At 35.7% G+C, this 13,926-nt stretch overlaps 1 protein-coding gene across 7 annotated transcripts in view; it reads left to right on the top strand.

The window, feature by feature from the left end:
* Positions 1 to 13,926, top strand: part of LOC147578575 (uncharacterized) — a 114,384-nt gene that overhangs the window by 6,486 nt on the left and 93,972 nt on the right. For 2 of the 7 annotated variants that reach the window (XR_015255372.1, XR_015255371.1), the window contains one exon: positions 10,577 to 10,864. The exons of the other annotated variants lie outside the window; for them this stretch is intronic. The gene's annotated coding sequence lies outside the window, so the exon portion shown is untranslated. Of the gene's footprint in view, positions 1 to 10,576; positions 10,865 to 13,926 lie in introns of those variants that run through there. 7 annotated transcript variants of the gene reach the window in all.

Below are 13,926 nucleotides of genomic sequence, written 5' to 3'. Positions count from 1 at the left end.
ATACAACAATTATAAAAGCATTTGTATTATTTTCACTTTATAGTTTGGGAAACTGAGCTTCAGAGAGATTAATACTTGCCCCAGGCTGTGTACTAGTAAGTGGCAGAGTGGAACCAGGATTTTCCCCTGCAAAGCCCATGCTCTCACCTAAGATATGTGACTGTCTCCTAGTATTCCAGGTCCACTGTTAAAGAAACATTAGTAATCACTTACTCTCCTCTGACTGAGGAGGTTCTTCACCTATAGAAGTGGGCAGAGGGGTCAGTATGACTCATAACTGGAAGGAATTCTACAGAGGCAGTTACCCTACAACAGCTCCCTCATTTTACAAAGGGAGAGAAAATGAGCTTGGAAACTTAAGAAGCCTGCCCAAGGTCAGCCATTTAGTTAGTGACAGCATTAATTAGGACAAGAATCCATATCTCAAAAGCCCTACAAACATTGATAAAGGCAAAGGTAGAAAAACTGCTTTTATCTTATCAAATGTTCTGAAAAACTTGGAGAATATAAAAACAAAGATTTTAGTATGTAGGCTTCTTAAATTATCAGTAAATTTTTGAGTCCTTCTAGGATAACATCATATTCCCTGTTACATAAAAAAGCCCAAGACTATAGCATCCCTGGGCCAGCCACATTCTTATACTCAAAGAACTTTCTCAAGAGGAATCACACAGATGATCAAGAAGAATTTTTGCTTCTCAACCTAAAATCTGGCCTTCCAAGTAAGCTTTAATTGCCCAATAGGAGACCTGAAGTTTTTAAGATTTCACTTTTCACCTAAGAACTATTTAAAATTCTATTTTGAAGAGAAACAATATTCAGAAAGATTTTCTGAAGGGTAAAATTCAATCACTTCTGGGGCACCTGGGTGGCTCAGTAGTTGAACATCTGACTTCAGCTCAGGTCATGATCTCACGGTGAGTTCAAGCCCCACATTGGGCTGACTACTGTCAGCAGGGAGCCTGCTTCAGATCCTCTGTTCCTCTCTTTCCACCTCTCCCCTATGTGCCTGAAGGCACATGCTTTCTCTCTCTCTCTCTCTCAAAAATAAATAAACACTAAAAAAATCCAACCGCTACTGTAACTAATATATACTACATATGAGCATTTCAATATGTTAATATTTAGCCATGATTTAAAGCAGATCAGCAAAGAGCTGGGTGCTTTGATAATATCAAATGATTTCCAAAAAGTTGGTTTTCACAAAATCACTCTGATTTGTAAAATAGCATCTGCCTATATTGATTCTCAATATGAACAATGATGTGAAATGAGATGTGCTACTTCTAATATAAGGAGTCTTCCCAGAACTTGTTAAGTACATCACCCTGCCTTCTCTTTAGGAGAAACTCAGAAGAAGTCTTTTTATAATATTTGTTCCAAGATGAGTTGAAATTACTGGGACATTTTATTTTAATCTCATGGGCACTGGGACTTGGATAACTAACAAAGTTTCTGTTTTTAACATTGGTTAGTAGAGAATTGAGAGCCAAATGTGTGGCTCACTCATGGTAGATGAGTAGGTCATCATGGTATGCATCCTAAACCTTATTCATACCTCTAACTTGTCCCCACCTTTTTTCTTCTTTTACTTCCATTTTTTTTCTCAAAATAATATTTTATAACTTTTATATTCCTTTTCTGCACCATGACAAGGAATAGCTAAATATGTAAGAATATTATGCAAAATTATGTTTACTATACAAATATGTATATCCATAGGGGAATGTTAGGAGTGAAATAAAGATGTTCCATTACCATGACAATATTATAGCTAACTTTTTTCCTTTATTTTCCAAACATTTTGAAATTGTATTTACAACTTAGGGAGGAAAACATTATTTGAACTTTGAAATGGTAAGTTTCAAATGGCTGGTAAGTGACAGCCAAATTTCAAAGGCCTCGGAGTGCTATTCTAAGACTATCTTACTGCAATCTTAGAATAGAAGTTGAAAGCAACTTCCAGTTTTAACTAAAGTGCTTTATTGAAAGATAACTAGTAACTATATAGCAGAAAGAGTCAGGCATGGAAGTTGTTAGGCAAGGAAGCCAATTAGGAGGCTTATATGTTTGGGGCCTGGGGACAGGGAGGTTAATAAAAATTCAAGTTAGACTGAGGGAAATAGGGGATGCAATCAGATTTGACAAACTACGAAATGGGTGGGAAGGAAGAAACAGAATGATCTTCAAGGTTTGTTTTCCACTGCAGGTGCATGGATAGGTATAGGTGTCATTCAACCTAATAAAGAATTTAGGAGAATCGGGTATTTGGTACTAATTTGTTTAGAAGTGAGAGAAAAAGAGGAAAGGAAATGAGTTCATTATAGGACATGTTAGATATGAGGTACTTCCAAATCATACTGATGGAAATGTAACCCCAAGCATTCAGAAATACAGCACAGAACTGGAACTCTGGATGAAAGTTTGGTTAAAATATTGTAGGGTGTGTTGTGTGTGTATTGAATCCTTAATACTAGACAGCCTTCTTTCTATTTCCCAAGTAAACTATTTCAAACCTACCAAAGCAGTAGTCATCAGTGACTTCAAAAATGCCAAATCTGCTGGATCCTTTCAGCTCTCATTTTATAGTTATCCTTATAGTTTTTGCAGGATTGACTATTCCTCTCATTTATTTCTTGATCTTATATTTTCCTATTCTCCTACTTCTCAATCTCCTTTACTGGCTTTTATTCTTTTACCAGCTTTATTGTTGTGTTCTTGAGAATTCCCCTCTATTAAGTTTACACACTCTCCCTGACTGAGATGGAGAAGTCTAAGAGTGGAGGAGCTTAGGGAGAAATGAAAGTTTGTTGAATATATTGTTTGAAAAGCCTGTTAGACTTCCAAGAGAGTATGTTGAGTAGGCATTTAGATATATGAATATAGACTTCAAGGGAAAAATCTGGACTGGAATATAAATTTAAAAGTCGTCAGCATATAAATAGTATCCAAAGCTAAAAAACTAGTTGGGGCCACCAAGGGGGAATTGGTGAAGAATTGTTAGAAGAGATGTCCAAGGATAGTGCTTGGGGTACTTCACATTTTCAAGGCAAATAAAGGAGAAGAATCCAGCAAAGGAGGCTAAGAAAGATCATCTAGCACAACTAGCAAAGTAGAAAGAGAACTAAGAGAAGTGGTATCTTGAAGGCCATTGAAACAAAAAGGTTTTAAAGAAGAGGAAATGATTAAGTCTACCAACTTTCTGAGAAGTTGATTAAGATGAAAACTGAAAATCGATCCCTGGATTTTGCAGTACAGATGTTATTGCTGCCCTTGACAATAATTGTGGTGGAATGGCGGAGAGTGAAACCCTGATTGTAGTGCGACTCTGTGGGGCTGATTCCTTTTAGAAGATGGAAACAGGAAATAGCAGGGGTAGTCAAACTAAAACAATTAATTGGTTGGTAAAGATAGAACAAAAGAGCAAGAAAGCCATTATATAAATATATGGTCATTCCAAATCATGATTACCTATGTCTGGACTTAGTTGGGGAAAGCCAAGTTCTAAAATTTTGACTCTTCTGAGTTTATTTCCACTTAATTTTATTATTAGACCTTCTTACAATTATTATCGTTTCTCAAGAATAGTCTTGAGAGATGTAAAGATAGAAACAGTAAATGTAGACATCTGATGAAGAAAAGGATGAAGATAGGAAATAGATAAAAGGAAATAGAGTTGAAGAAGGATTTCTGGTTATTCTTTTGAGGAATAAAACATGTTTACTGGTTAAAAACAATAACAAGTAGACAGAGAAAGATTAGATATACACAGAAAAGGCTAGGTATTTGAAGGGATGTGATCTTGAGAAAGGGAGGAAAATTTATTTTAGAAGGTCATTTCTTTCTTTTAGATCGGAAAGAAATACAACCTACCAATGTAGTTAAATTTTCAGGGGAAGATTATTTAAAGGAGTTAACGCCTAATGTCCTTTTTGTACTCGGAGAATTAGCCAGATCATCTGCTGAAGTAATGGATCATGAGCTGTTTGGAAAATTTACAAGAGCAAAGGTTTGGGATAACTTTATTAAAAATGGAAACAAGAGTATAGGGGAGAAATAAAATATTTATTTAACCATTATATATTCCTCTAACACCTTATAAATATCAGCTCATTTATTCATCATAATATGTCTATGAGATATGCTTGATTATTATTCCCTTTTTTCAGATGAAGAAAATGAGGCACAAAGTGGTTATGCTATTTTTCTAAGGGTACCTAGCTAGTAAGTAGAGGAGCCTAGAACTGAGTTTCCATGTTCTGGCTCCAGGATCCATGCTCTTAACCACTTTACAATGCTGATTGATGGCAATGGCATGACTTTACTTATCAGGTTTAGGTACACAGGTCTTAAATTTCAAAAAACAAAATTTTAGACACATCAAGAATAGGAGCTCAGAGGTTGTGTGTGATGGAAGTTGAGGGATTAGTTGATGAGATGAGCCACAGCAAGCAGGGTTAGTTGGAAGACATAGGGCACGAGGGAAAGAAGCAAGGTTGTATAGGGGTTCAGAGACTTGAATCTTTGCTATATTCTTAAGGTTGAGGTTCCTTTGAAGTCAAATAATTAGATAGAAACAAGGAAAAGGGATCACTGAAAAGAGCAGGAACTCAAAGACAGTAAGATTGTGAAGTGTAATTAAGGGGGGTAAAGAGTTGCTGGGAATGAGTAGGTAGCACTGGGGAATGGCACTGGTAGTAGATCACTGAAGTCCAAAGAGGTTAAAGGCCTGTGCAGCAGGAGAGGTCAAGAAATGATGAGTCTAGGGTGTTGGGTGGGGCACATCTATAAATATTGAAGTCACTTATGAATCATTCAAGATGAGACAGGAAATGGGGTGGAGAAAACGGCTGCAGAAACCAGTGGATTGCAATGTGAGTGTGATGTGGGAATGAAAGATGGCATAAGTGAGACCAAACAGCCATAATGAACATACTCCAAGCGGCAGAGTCATATAGGCCGAACTTTCTTGTAGCCACCTGCCTCTGGAAGTGTGTTGGGAAGCCAAAAGTGCCATGTCACTAAGATGCCTAAACTGGCTGCATTCCTGAAGAGCTTTTTAAAGAGGTTGAACTGTTGAAATGATTAAGGACTTAAATTACCTCAGAGGTCCAACACATTAGTAAAGTAAATATTAACACAGCTTGGTTTATCTAGCCCACATAAAACCATTATCACTTAAGTACAAATATGGCCTCATGGATATTTTAAGTTTTCAAAGGTGGGAGAGTGGAAAGAGGAGGAGAACATAGGAAATTGAGATGTAATTTGGCCGTGCATAATGTGAACAACCAGCATAAAGGAGGAAGAAAGAACCGGCAACCATGAACATGGAGAAGCTCCTATATGCGCCCTAGGAATAAAGTGGGAAGGGGAAATGTGCAAATGAGACATATTTTTCCCTTGGTTCAGGATACTCAATAAATATTATTTGTTATTTTACATGTGGTGATTGGGGCTTTCCCGGTTCCAACAAAGAAACTAAAAAAGAAAGAACATTTTTTTATAGAAAAAAAAAAAAATTCCTATCCCTGAATCAGAAGGCAGGCTGAATTACATAGTAGGATATAATTACTTAATATTAGAGGAAACTATGTTTTGATCAACAAAAATTCAGATTTGCCTGGGAGACCTATAGTGTTAGTTGCCTACCAAAACACCACTCCTCCACCTTCTTCCTTACCAACAGAATCCTTATTATGCCACTGGATGTTGGCATCTACATATGACGCTAAGAGATAAGGCAGCCATCTTGTGACCATAAGTGGAGCTAGCTTAGAAAGAAAAACCAAGATGCTGATAAGCATCCCAGATTTAGGAAACAGTAATGCAGGGACCTAGTTAAATTTGAAATTTCAAATAATGAGTAACATCACAAGAGACATGTATAATTTAACTAAAATTCAAATTTAACTTGATGTCCTGTATTTAATGACAACCCTAGATTCTCAGGATGACAAATGCAAAGTTAAATATATCCTAAGTCATTGATGAAGTAATTGAGCTGTTGAGTTAGCCACCTCTGGGACCACCTCAACTCAAAACATTTTAGTATCAAGTAAATCTTCCTTAATATTAAGCCAGTTCTTATTGCATTTTCTGTTATTTACAGCCAAAGGCATCCTAACTAATGCGGTTTTGTCAGCCTTGTCTTTGAGCAAGTCAATGCACATATTGTTTATCCCTAAGTATCAACTTACAAATTCTAATTGGTATTTTCAAAAGGTTTCTTTGTGAAAATCCCTTAGTATGAAATACATCTATGTTTTCAGAATTCATAGTTTTACATCTTTATGTAGTACTCCATAAAAATTACTTTCATGAAATATGTAACATGTGATGTCTTTCTCTGCACAGTTTAGCTGGATTGGATGATCTCTAAGATATATTCTAGTTTAGGAAATATTAGTTATTATAGAACAAATGTAGATATGAAATAAAGATAGGCAGATATTTTCTTACTTGATAAAGCACATAACAATAAAGCTATATAACAGAAATTATCCAGTGTTAAAATTAATTATGTAACAAAGGACTTCTTTTGACGGTAGTTATTTGTTTTAAGAATTAGCAGAATTAGATTCATAATAACACCACCATGAAAAACAGTAATACAACTTTGATGTGATGTTTCTTGATACAAATAGAAGTTAGAATGAAGTCCTTTATCCGTATAGATACATAGCTTTTATTCTTAATATCCTCAAAGTACAAAGTAAATTTGGGCAAAAGAAAGGAAGATAAATAATGGAAATTTTCAAAATGATTATAGTCACAAACTGTGTGGTTTGCACCAAAAGTTGGCATTTTCCATCTGTTTCCAGTGGCTTATCAGATGGCCAAGTCAGTTTGTGAATGCTGTTAAAATTCTATTTTTTTACTATAAGTATAACCACAGTGATTCAAGTAATCTTTACATGAACTGGTCTCCCCTTGTCAATGGAGAAATGGCTTAAGCTGACAGGAACCTTTTTGTATGATGATATACACTTGTGTGCATGTGTGCACAGGTCTGCAAGTGTGTGCACATGTATATAAGTGTATGCACACTTATGCTTGTGAGTGATCCAGAGGTTATTTGATCAAGAAGCCTCTGATTTTTCCCCCATACCCCTGGTCAAGGCAGATCCAGCTGCACAAAACCAAAGCAGATGAAGTCAGTTTTCAGAGCTGGGAAATGGAGTGAGTTTAGCAAATTTATAATTGAGATTATCTGGTATATCAGTACTCTTCAAAATTATGTTCTGATCTAAAACTATCCTTATTGCCACTCTTCTCTCCTTCCTTTCATAACAGTCTTATTTAAATGCAATTCAGCTCTTTTTCCAAGCTTGCATTTTAAGAAAAACAAACACTACAGTTATAAAAGCCATTCATTGAAAAATACTGCCCAACTACCACTATTCTCACTCAAGCACACTTCGTGACAGAATTCTATGCACACCCCTAAACAAGCATATCACAGTATTTATTCAGCAAAACTAGGTAACTCCCAAGATGGAAAAAATTTGCTGCTTAAAAAAATATTCTCTGTACCAGATTTTAGAAAGGAGAACCATGGCATGTACATGCACGTATAGCCACAGACCTCAACAATGAACTTGGGAAAAGAAAAAGACAGGAGGGGGGGAAACATGTAACATTTTGAGTTGGATGTTCTGAAAACATTGCAGATTGGAAAATTATATTTAGGAGTTTAAAAATCTTATTTGTGAGATAATTTTCATTTGAGACCTATTTTATGTATATACAGGATTTATTACTTTTAAAAAATAATGGTTTATGTTTTCCTCTAAAAATTAAGAATCATATGATACACTCTTTCTAAAGACCATTCATTGATTTGACCTTGGAAGGATATTCCCAGTCCATTGATTACCTTTTCATATTACTTATTTTTTTATACTAGGTAAAATTTTTTCTCCATGTGCTGCACAGTGAAGAAGCAGAAATAAAAACTATAAATGGAAAAGAACACTTCTCCAGGGTCATTTAATCCAAAATTTTCTAGGGAAAGTTCTTTCCTCAATTTTAATTGTCTAATAATATCCATTATTTTTCTAATGTATCCAAATATTTCTACACCACCCTAGGAGAGACTATTTTATTTCAAATATTTCTCAAACCTGAAGCACTTACTTTTAAACAAAATTTCTCATTTTCCAAATGCTTTAAAAGGGGATGATAAAAATTAAAAATGATATGTAATATGTAAATCTGATGTGAAAGAGATAGATTAGGTAATGGCATATGCCTCCTAAGCTTTTTTTTTTTTTTTTGCCAGCACAAGTGTGAAGGAGTATAAAATATCCATCCATGTGATCCATTATTGCATATGTGATTTTAAATCCATGAAAATGATCTAGCATCTTTTGAAGCATCACCTAAATTTTTTCCACCACCAGTAATTTAATACAATAAAAGAAAAGTGCCTTGATAATTCAGAACACACTACCAGGTTGCTAGCACTAAAATACTTCTTTTGTTGAGTATCAAAGGTAGTACCATATTGCCCCTTATGTATACCTTAAATTAAATGTCTTCCTCTATTGCCTTGAAAGGGCTTCTTCAGTATAACCCCATTTTACCAATTCAAGCTTATATATCACTGACACAAACACTCCTCTCCATTTGGATCTATCTTTCTCTTCAGTAAGTATGCTTCCACCCGCCCCCCTCCTTCAGCCCTGTTCACTCCACCAGGAATGTAATTTCCTTTACCTCTACTCTTACTTGAGCACCTCTTTTCCAGAAAGCTTTTCCTGAGTGTTTTGCCCATTTAGTTGGTTCTCTTACTGTCAACATGTCCATTTAGCATTCCATTGTTCTGATTTCTGTTAGTTTATTCTTGTGCTTTTCTGTATGCTCCACCTGTCCTTGTATTCTGAAACATTGGAAGTTCCTCTACTAAACTTTGTTTATTCACTGTTCATTTCTGTGTGATTCAAATTTCTAGAAACGCTAGGTCAGTAGTTAAAGTACAAGAAAAAAGGAAAAACTAGGGCACCTGGCCGGCTCAGTTGGTTAAGCATCTGACTTCGCCTCAGGTCATGATCTAGTAGTGGTTTGTGAGTTTGAGCCCCCGCGCATCAGGCTCTGTGCTGACAGGTCAGAGCCTGGAGCCTGCTTCAGATTCTGTGTCTCCCTCACTCTCTGCCCTTCCCCCCACTCACACTCTCTCTCTCTCTCTTTCAAAAATAAACATTAAAAAAATTAAAGAAAAAATAAATAATAAAGGTTTTGCTTGTACAAAATCTACATTCATGACCTCTTTTGCCTTATTTTGAAATACAGTTTCTAGGTGTTTCTCATGGTAGGTATTAACAGTGACATCATTTCAAATTTGAGTCCCCATGATATTCCCCCTTTTTTCTTACCAGGGTGCACAGGGTAATGCAGTGGTTTTCAAATTTATTTTTGAGGAACAGAATTGTTTTTTTTTTCTTTTCAAACTCATTCTTACCCAGAATTTCAAATATGTCAACAAGATGCAAGCTGAGCACCTCTTGTTAAAGACAGTGCAGTGTGTGAGGGGAACGTAAGGTGTCCAGACCACCTAGCCCTTCCACAGTTGCACCCCCACCCCCTGCCCCTACGGTGGCTCCTGTGGCTCCTTGGAGGAATTCTGGAGGCCCGATGTAGAAACTTCAGAAACCCTGGCCTTGGCTCTGCTGTCTTCTCTTTGTTCAGGCTGGAGCAAGTCTCTTTCCTCAAGCATAAAAACAATGAACTTGATTTTCAAAGAGCATTCATAGAAATTATAAATCTTCAAAATGTAAGCAGCATTTAAAACCAATGAAAAAAAATCATGCCTATTTTGGTGTTCTGTTGTTGTATTGGGTCATTATTTTTAGACACTTTCTTAGAAAAAACATTGGTTGATGTTTGATAAAAATTAGTATTGAGGGTTGATTATAGATTTAAACAATTTTTTTTCTTTGGTTTATCTAGATTCTGGTTTATGAGTGCCTTTTATTATCAGTACATTTCAGTTTTGAAAACTCTAGTTTGAGGTGGCATTTCAAAAAAAGAAACCAAAGTTTGTATTCAACATTCACAGCTTCTAATCTTTTGTATTCCTTCAAGAAAACAAACAGTGTAATATAATGTTCTTACATAGAAACTGGTATAAATATCATTAAAGTATTTGTTTTGGTTGGTGTTCATTTACAGAATGTGTGAAGAAATACATAAACCCAGTATCAGACAAATACCATTAAAGAGAACTATCATTCTAGTTAATAAAATATATTAGTGAACTTGGGACTTTTCATTTGAACTATATTTTAAAGCTATTTCTATTGGGCACTGATTCATTTGTAAATGGAAAAAGTCAGGCAAAATACCAAAACAGTAAGTACTACTTGGTTCTCAGCAACCTGTTAAATAAACTGTTGCTGCTTTTAACTGCAGAGTACTTAAATGTAACTGCTGTCTATAATTTTTTTTAGAATTTCTGGTTTCCCCATCAGATAAACTTGACTCAGCTATCAATATAAAAATCCCTTACCTGTTAGTTTGGCTTAATCAAAACAATTAAAAAAAATTTTTTTAAATATTTATTTATTTTTAAGAGAGAGAGATAGTGTGAGCAGGGGAGGAGCAGAGAGAGAGAGAGGGAGACACAGAATCAAAGCAGGCTCCAGGCTCTGAGCTGTCAGCACAGAGCCCAATGCAGGGCTCAAAGTCACTAATGGTGAGATCATGACCTGAGCCAAAGTTGGACACTTAACCGACTGAGCCACCCAGTCGCCCCAATCAAAGCAATTTTTGATGCCACTAGTCTTCTACCAAAATGTTTTATTTTCCAAAATATGTTTATAATGTGAAAATTTCAATAAAAAACCCAGTTAACCTATGTGTATATATGTATGTATGTATGTGTATATACATAAAATTTCAGAAATATTTATTGTTAAATAAAGTTACTTCTGGTGAATTAAACTTTGTAAATCAAAGTAGGATATTTAGATAGGATATTTAGGTAGGATATTTAGTAGGATATTTAGGTAAAATTTGTTTTTACCATAGTACCCTCATTACTAAAAGGTTACATAAAAATTTAAATACATTTAACTTAAGAGTCATTTAGTCCACACACATTTTTACTCATTAAATAAATAGTTGTATTGTGCTTTTGTACAAGATTTACTTGACTCAGATAGGAATTGAGTGCTAAGATTTTGTTTCTGATACCCAGGAACTGCACACTAATGAGGGCTATAATGTGGAACTGCAGTTTAAGTTCATTATCATTTTAGTGGTACAGGCAAGTGCTTTAATGTACCACTTTAAAAAATGGCAAAAACCAAATGAGGTCTGAAATGAATCAAAGGAGAACTTTTTTGCCTGGAGAAGCTGTGAGAGATTCCTAGTCACATTTTCTTTCCCTCGTCCTATGGAACCAATATCAATCAGCTTTAAAAGCATGATTATTGGGGGCTTAAAAAGTCTGGCAATGGTGAGAATAGTGACTTTGAGATTTGAGGAAACCTGTAGTAGAAGGGAAGGATAAAGAAGTAAGATAAGAAAAAAAAAAGAATCTAACATTTATAGAATACTTAACAGTTGACCTTTTATGTCTGTTATGACATTGTGTTTCGTCTTAAAGGGAAATCATTACAAAGCAGCTGAAATCACTGAGGTGAAAGCAGGAGAAGAAATTGTACAAACAGACTAGAATTTTTTTTATCTTGGCTCTCTTCAACCTTGTCCCTATTGACTAGTCTTTGAGGGAAAAATATCTAGCACCAAACTAATGGAGAATGTCAAGTAAGATTTTCTTTCATACTGTATTCATGCCTTGATTTAGGAGATCATCAATATTTTTACTTGGTTTAACAAAGCTGTAAGATACAAGGAAAAATGAGTAAACCTAGGTAATGCAAAAAATAAATAAAAGTAATGCTCAGAAGATACAGGAATATGTTTTTGGGCTGGATGCTACCCATAAGCACTTCCTGTTGATAAGGCCAACAAGAAGTATAGCATAGCCATCAAAAGACACTCGATGGAGTCTATCGGATTTTCCATGTATAGTATCATGTCATCTGCAAAAAGTGAAAGCTTGACTTCATCTTTGCCAATTTTGATGCCTTTGATTTCCTTTTGTTGTCTGATTGATGATGCTAGCACTTCCAACACTATGTTAAACAACAGCGGTGAGAATGGGCATCCCTGTCGTGTTCCTGATCTCAGAGAAAAAGCTCTCAGTTTTTCCCCATTGAGGATGATGTTAGCTGTGGGCTTTTCATAAATGGCTTTTATGATCTTTAAGTATGTTCCTTCTATCCCGACTTTCTCAAGGGTTTTTATTAAGAAAGGGTGCTGAATTTTGTCAAAGGCCTTTTCTGTATCAATTGACAGGATCATATGGTTCTTTTCTTTTATTAATGTGACGTATCACGTTGATTGATTTGCAAATGTTGAACCAGCCCTGCATCCCAGGAATGAAGCCCACTTGATCATGGTGAATAATTCTTTTTACATGCTGTTGAATTCGATTTGCTAGTATCTTACTGAGAATTTTTGCACCCATATTCATCAGGGGTATTGGCCTATAGTTCTCTTTTTTTACTGGGTCTCTGTCTGGTTTAGGAATCCAAGTAATACTGGCTTCATAGAATGAGTCTGGAAGTTTCCCTTCCCTTTCTATTTCTTGGAATAGCTTGAGAAGGATAGGTATTATCTCTGCTTTAAACATCTGGTAGAACTCCCCTGGGAAGCCATCTGGTCCTGGACTCTTATTTGTTGGGAGATTTTTGATAACCGATTCAATTTCCTCCCTGGTTATGGGTCTGTTCAAGCTTTCTATTTCCTCTGGATGGAGTTTTGGAAGCGTGTGGGTGTTTAGGAATTTGTCCATTTCTTCCAGGTTGTCCAATTTGTTGGCATATAATTTTTCATAGTATTCCCTGATAATTGTTTGTATCTCTGAGGGATTGGTTGTAATAATTCCATTTTCATTCATGATTGTATCTATTTAGGTCATCTCCCTTTTCTTTTTGAGAAGCCTGGCTAGAGGTTTGTCAATTTTCTTTATTTTTTCAAAAAACCAACTCTTGGTTTCGTTGATCTGCTCTACATGAGTTCAGCAAAGTTGCAGGATACAAAATCAATGTACAGAAATCAGTTGCATTCTTATACACTAACAATGAAGCAACAGAAAGACAAATAAAGAAACTGATCCCATTCACAATTGCACCAAGAAGTATAAAATACCTAAGAATAAATCTAACCAAAGATGTAAAAGATCTGTATGCTGAAAACTATAGAAAGCTTATGAAGGTAATTGAAGAAGATATAAAGAAATGGAAAGACATTCCCTGCTCATGGATTGGAAGAATAAATATTGTCAAAATGTCAATACTACCCAAAGCTATCTACACACTCAATGCAATCCCAATCAAAATTGCACCAGCATTCTTCTCGAAACTAGAACAAGCAATCCTAAAATTCATATGCAACCACAAAAGGCCCCGAATAGCCAAAGTAATTTTGAAGAAGAAGACCAAAGCAGGAGGCATCACAATCCCAGACTTTAGCCTCTACTACAAAGCTGTAATCATCAAGACAGCATGGTATTGGCACAAAAACAGACCAATGGAATAGAATAGAAACCCCAGACACATAGACCAATGGAATAGAATAGAAACCCCAGAACTAGACCCACAAACGTATGGCCAACTCATCTTTGACAAAGCAGGGAAGAACATCCAATGGAAAAAAGACAGTCTCTTTAACAAATGGTGCTGGGAGAACTGGACAGCAACATGCAGAAGGTTGAAACTAGACCACTTTCTCACACCATTCACAAAAATAAACTCAAAATGGATAAAGGACCTGAATGTGAGGCAGGAAATCATCAAAACCCTAGAGGAGAAAGCAGCAAAAGACCTCTATGACCTCAGCCGTAGCAATCTCTTA

Source organism: Puma concolor, chromosome C1 (assembly GCF_028749965.1).
Source record: "Puma concolor isolate L17-30 chromosome C1, mPumCon1.1.hap2, whole genome shotgun sequence".
In the NCBI taxonomy this organism is placed as follows: domain Eukaryota; kingdom Metazoa; phylum Chordata; class Mammalia; order Carnivora; family Felidae; genus Puma; species Puma concolor.
This window is presented reverse-complemented; position numbering and strand designations above follow the sequence as displayed.